The following is a 6,784-nucleotide window of genomic DNA, read 5'->3' on the forward strand; positions in this document are numbered from 1 at the left end:
TTGCCCATTGTACTTCAGTAATGATAATATTAACAAGTCTGACTGGAAGGGGTAACTGGGTCCCAGCCGAGGCAGAATGAAGTGCCAGTCCTCAGGCTGAGAGCCAGGAGAGAACCACTCACACCCAGCAGGACAGTTCAACAAGGAAGTGGGACATCTGAGGCTGCAGTAAGGGGAGTGTTAACGCCAATTTCTAACAGAGCCCCTAGGAAATGGTTTAGAGAGAAAAACCAGTAGCTATGGCCTTGTGGAATAACTCCAGCTGACCCTGCTCTTTCCTTTAAGACTGGAACGCCACTAGTTCTAGGCTAGGACCTGGCGGTGCGCGGGGTGCTCTGTCACCATAAGCAAGATGTGGGGGTGGATATCCAGAAGTCAAGGCAGAAATCACAGAGCAGGCAAGTGGCTGTCCCACTGACTGCCTGGGCTCCAAAGCCAGCAGCCAATGATACATCACTGAACGGTCTAGAGGCCCAAGAGACAGCTCGGCTGGCAGGGCACGTAAAACGCGTGCCTGAGACATCTGGCCCCAGCACCACCCCACCACCCCACCTACTCCTCTCCCATTTCCATCCTCTTTCTCTCCCTCCTCCACCACTGCCTGCTTCCCTAACCTATTCTTTCTTCTGGTTATATCCATTTAATGGTCATATTCCATGATCTCCTAAAGTGAGCGTTTATTTGAATTCCAAACTCTTATACTACAAACACCTCAGAATATCTATATTTTCATGTGTGAATATTATTGAGTTTGCTTCTTTTTTTTTATAATTTCTTTATTGGAGAATTAATGTTTTACATTCAACAGTCAATACAATAGTTTGTACATGCATAACATTCCCCAGTTTCCCATATAACAATACAACTCCCACTAGGTCCTCTGTCATCCTTCATGGACCTGTATTCTCCACACCCACCCTCCCCAGAGTCTTTTACTTTGTTGCGATAGAATTTACTTCTTTTTTTTTTTTTTAACATTATTTTTTAATTTGATAGGACAGAGAAATTGTGAAGGAAGGGAGTCACAAGGAGATGAAAGATCGCTACAAGGAGGGGGGTTGGGTGGTAGCACAACGGGTAAAGTGGACGTGGCACAAAGTGCAAGGACTGGCATAAGGATCCTAGTTCGAGCCCCCGGCTCCCCACCTATGGCGGGGGTTTGCTTCACAAGCAGTGAAGCAGGTCTGCAGGTGTCTTATCTTTCTCTCCCCCTCTCTATCTTCCCCTTCTCCATTTCTCTCTGTCCTATCCAACAACAATAATAGCAATGATAACAACAAGAATAATAACCACAAGGGCAACAAAAGGGAAAAAATAGCCTCCAGGAGCAGTAGATTCGTAGTGCAGGCATTGAGTTCCAGCAATAATCCTGGAGGCAAAAAAAAAAAAAAAATCTCTACAATGAAAAACGATAGAACACTAAGTAGGAAATGACATAAATGACATAAAGAAATATAATCAACAAGGGCAATAAAAGGGAATAAATAAATATAAAAAAATAATAATAAATTTTAAAAAGAAATGTAATAATATACCTTGCTCATGGACTGGAAGAATAAACATAAAATGGCCACCTGTCCAAAATCAATCTATAGTTTTAATGCAATACCTATCAAGATCCCAATGACATTTTTCAGTGAAATCAAATAATTTATCTAAAAATGTGTGTGGACACACACACCAACAACAATAAAAAAAATACAAATAACCAAAGCACTTTAAGAACGAAGAATGAAAATGGAAGTATCATGCTCCCCAACTTCAGTTTATATTACAAAGCAACAGTAATTAAAACAGGATGATATGGGAATAAAAATGGACACTGGTGTGGTCTGGGAAGTGGTGCAGTGGTAAAGCTTTGGACTCTCAAGCATTAGGTCCCAAGTTCAATCCCCGGCAGCACACGTGCCAGAGTGATGTCTGGTTCTTACTCTATCCTCCTATCTTTCTCATAAATAAATAAAATCTTTTAAAAAAATGGACACTGGGATCAACAAAACAGAATTGAAAGCCCAGAAATAGCCCCACACATATATAATGATCTAATATATGACAAGACAGCCAAAACCATCCAGTGGGGAATAGGGGGCCTCTTCAACAATGGTGCAGGAACAATTGGACAGATACATGCAGAAAAAACAAAACTAGATCACTAGCACCATGCACCAAAAATCAGATCAAAGATCTAGATATTAGACCAGAAATTCTAAAATGTATAAAGCAAAACATACCACTCTTAGACATTTACCTAAAACATACCACTCTTAGACATTTCCCCAAAGAATACACAAACATTTATACAAAGATATATATATATACATATATATATCCCATATTCATAGCTATATTATTCACAGTGGCCAAAGAGTGAAAACAACCTAAATGCCCATCAACAGATGACTGGCTAGAGAAGTTATAGTATAAATATTCCAGGGGCTACTGCTCTGTAATAAAAAATGATAGCATTGTGTCCTTTGGGACAAAATGGATGGAACTGGGGGTGATTATGCTTAGCAAAATAAGTAAAAAGATGAAAGACAACTGCTAGATGGCTTCACTCATATGTAGAATCTAGGAAACTGATATACATGAACTTGTAAAAAATAAATAAATCAAGGAAACAAGCAAACAAACTGTTTTTAAGACTTGTGAAAACTATGGTGGTTATCTTTGGGAGGTGGGAGGATGGAGATACCGAACTTAGGTGATGGGTTTGGTGTGGGACCATACTCTGTAATCCTACAGGTTTGTTACCTACTATAATCATAAATTGGGAAGAAAAAAAAAGGGGGGGGGTGGCTGGGTCAGCAAATATCAAGCCAGCTGTAGTCATTCTGGCACCAGGCCCGTTCAGGGAGCTACCATCTTATTCCAGGAGCTTCATGCCAAGTCCACTCTCACCCAGGAAGACCGGGGGCCAGAGGCCAACACTTCTTGGCTCTTCCAGCCCAGCAGGGCCTGGGAGCACTTGGGCCTTGACTTCTGCTCTGTCCCCCTGGGCACCAGAATTTGAATGGGCAGCTAGAAATGAGAAAGAAAGTGTGGGGGGGGTGGCATACCCGGTTGAGTGCACATGTTACAGTGCTCAAGGACCCAGGTTCGAGTCCCTAGACCCCAACTGCAGGGGGAAAGCTTCACAAGTGGTGAAGCAGGTCTGCAGATGTCTCTCTTTTTCTCTTCCTCTCTATCTCCCCTACCTTCTCGATTTCTGGCTGTCTCTAGCCAATAAATAAAGATAATTAAAAAAAAATGGATCGACCTTCTCGTGGTGCATCCCGTGAGTACCCATTCATTGGGGAAACTGACGATCCTTCCTAGCCGACTAAATCCACATGGATCCCAGTCACTTTCAAAGCCAGCAACAAGCAGCTCCTGACAGCTTTCAACCTGACGCTGTTGACTGGCTACGGAAGAAGGGCAAACGCTAGAAGAAGATTTAAAAAAAATTAAAAAAAAAAAAAAAGATGGCTCCCCTGGAGGCACCTTCCTTCAGCCAGGCCCTGAAATGTTGGCATCTAACAGGGCCTGCCCTCCAGTGAGTGAGTGTGTGTGTGAGTGTGAGTGTGTGTGTGTGTGTGTGTGTGTGTGTGTGTGTGTGTGTAATACCAGGATATCTATAGTCAGGAATGGGGTACAATGGATAAGGCACTGGACTCTGAAGCATGAAGTTCTGAGTTTGATCCCTGATATTCCAAGTACCAGAGTGATGCTCCAATTCTCATGTTAATAAATAAATAAATCTTCAAGAAAAATTGCTACACCTACTTGCTGCAAGGTAGCTCTGTCCCATTTGTCATCCATGAGCTGGAAACTCTGCCATTCCTCATGGTCCCTGCCGGCTAACACCACTGGGTTGTGAGGACTCTGCTGGGAGGTATAGCCAGAGAGTGCGCAAAGCTCTGATGCTTCCATGCCAGGTGCCTGGCAGAGGGGACATTATGGAGGGGAAAAGACCTGCCTCCCCACTGCCTGTGCTGCCCACTCACTTGGAGAAAAATGATCTTTGTGTTTTCCTTTGGGTCTTGAATTCCTTCTCTGCACAACAAGAGGCTTGGACATTCAATGGGTAGCTCTGGAACACAGGCACAGCACCACAGGTGCAAGAGTGATGCTCTGGTTCTCTCTCTCTCTCTCTCTAATATAAATAAATACATCTTAAAAAAAACAGGGGAGTTGGGCAGTAGCGCAGTGGGTTAAGTGCACGTGGTGCAAAGCGCAAGGACTGGTGTAAGGATCCCGATTTGATTCCCCGGCTCCCCACCCCAGATTTCTATATTCTTCAGGAGAATAGATTTCTTTTTTTTTTTTTACACCTACTACACCTCAAGAATAGGATTTCTGGTGGGGCCAGGGGTGGCTCTCCCTCCAGGAGGCACGTGACCTCTGCCCACCTCTGACCCCTGTGCACATGGCTCCGGCTGCCTCCTGCCCGTCCTCTCCTCATGTGGATTCAGGGCCCTTGTGTGTTTGGGGGCAGTTGGTTTTCTCCATGGCCCCATGGATGGTTCTGAGACCATCTTCTGGTTCTTCACCTGGACCCCAACTGCAGGGGCCTGACACAGGAGGCGGTACCCTGAGAAGCACTGGGGTGGGAGCTGGCACTGCAGCCCTGGCTGGGAGTGAGGCAGACCAACACAGGGCTCTGGGGAAGATAGCCCACAAGAGGCGGAGAGTAGGCACTGGAGATGGTGTAGCTGGGGGAGCTTTGGATTTGCAAGCATGGGGTCCCAAGTTCAATCCCTGGCACCACATATGCCAGTATGATTCTCTGCTTCTCTTTCTCTCATAAATAAATAAAATAGAGGGTTTTTTGGGGGGGTCATCATTGAGGTCTCACCACTTTGAGATGACATTTCAGACAGAAAGAGACCGAGACAAAGAAACAAAGAGAAAGGGAGTCAGGCCGTAGCGCAGCGGGTTAAGCGCAGGTGGCGCAAAGTACAAGGACCGGCATAAGGATCCCGGTTCAAACCCCGGCTCCCCACCTGCAGGGGAGTCGCTTCACAGGCGGTGAAGCAGGTCTGCAGGTGTCTGTCTTTCTCTCCTCCTCTCTGTCTTCCCCTCCTATCTCCATTTCTCTCTGTCCTATCCAACAACGACAACAACAATAATAACTACAACAATAAAACAACAAGGGCAACAAAAGGGAATAAATAAAATAAATATAAAAAAAAAGAAAGAAAGAGAGAAAAAGAGAAAGAGAGAGAAAGAAACAGCACTGAACTTCCTCCAATGTGTTTGGGGGTAGGGGTGAGCTCGAACCTGGATTACACATGTGGCAGAGCAGCACGCTAGACAAATGAGCTTAAAATAAGGTCTCAGGTTCAATCCCCAGCATCACTGTAAGTCAGAATTGAGCAGTGCTCTGGGGAAAAACAAATAAACAAACAAAAAACCCAGCCACAGCAAGTTATCTTGCCATACTGGAGAGAATGGCTAATACATGGAAATGAACAAACAGGACAAACGTTGTTAAAGATTCACAGAACTTGGGACCTTGTGCTCTGTTGGTGGGATTGCAAAATGGCACTACAGAAATGAGTAAGGGGCAGGAAGGGACTCAAAACTTAAAGGTGGAGTCACTGCACCACTCAGAATTCCACTTCTGTGGGTCTAGGAGCCAGCAAAGTGGGTATGCAGAATTCCACTTCTGGGTATCTAGCCTAAAGAATTAGCAGTAGAGGTGCTAGGCCATAGCACATCTAGTTAATAACATACATTACGGTTTTGAAACCAAAGAAAGACCCAACACTGGCCGCCAGCTATAAACCAATTTCTCTTCTCTCCGTGTGTTACAAACTCCTTGAGAGGCTGCTTCTGTCACGTATTTCTCATCTTACAGAGAAATTCCTATCATCTGCCCAGGCTGGTTTCCGCCCAGGAAGATCTACCTGCGAACAAGCCCTGGCCCTCTCAACTTACATTGAAAATGGATTCCAGAAGAATTTAAAGACGGGTGCTGTCTTTGTTGATCTCACAGCAGCCTATGACACGGTCTGGCACTGTGGCCTCCTGGTCAAGATCTCAAGATGCCTGCCTCCATTGGTGGCCAACACTATATCGTTTCTTCTCCAAAACAGAAGATTCCGGGTACATCTGGGTGACAAGTCTAGCAGATGGAGACTTGTCTCAAGTGGCCTCCCCCAGAGCTTTGTTCTGGCTCCTACGCTATTTAATATTTACATCAATGACCTCCCAGAAACTTCTTCAAGGAAGTTCATCTACACCGATGACATCTGCTGTGCAACTCAGGCATCCAAGTTTGACATCCTCGAGGAAACACTCACGAAAGACATGTCTCTGATATCTGATTACTGTAAAAAATGGTGACTAATTCCTAGCACTGCAAAAACGGTATCATCTGTTTTCCATCTACACCATGCCTCGGCCTCGCATGAGCTTAATGTGCAGCTTGGCGATACGAGAATCCAGCATGAAGCCCAGCCAGTCTATCTTGGCGTTACTCTCGATCGCACCCTGTCATTTCACAAACATCTCATAAAAACTGCAGCAAAGGTGGGCGCGATGAATAACATCATTGCAAGTCTGGCCAGCTCCTCATGGGGCGCGAGTGCTTCCACACTACGATCATCATCTCTGGCATTATGCTATTCCACTGCAGAATACTGTGCCCCAGTATGGTTCCGTAGCCCCCATGTCCACTTGGTCGATTCCAAATTATATTCCTCCATGAGGATCATTTCTGGAACCATCCGTTCCACCCCGGTCCCATGGCTGCCAGTTCTTAGCAACATCGCCCCGCCAGATAGTCGTCGGGATGCGG

Source organism: Erinaceus europaeus, chromosome 15 (genome assembly GCF_950295315.1).
Source record: "Erinaceus europaeus chromosome 15, mEriEur2.1, whole genome shotgun sequence".
In the NCBI taxonomy this organism is placed as follows: Eukaryota; Metazoa; Chordata; class Mammalia; order Eulipotyphla; family Erinaceidae; genus Erinaceus; species Erinaceus europaeus.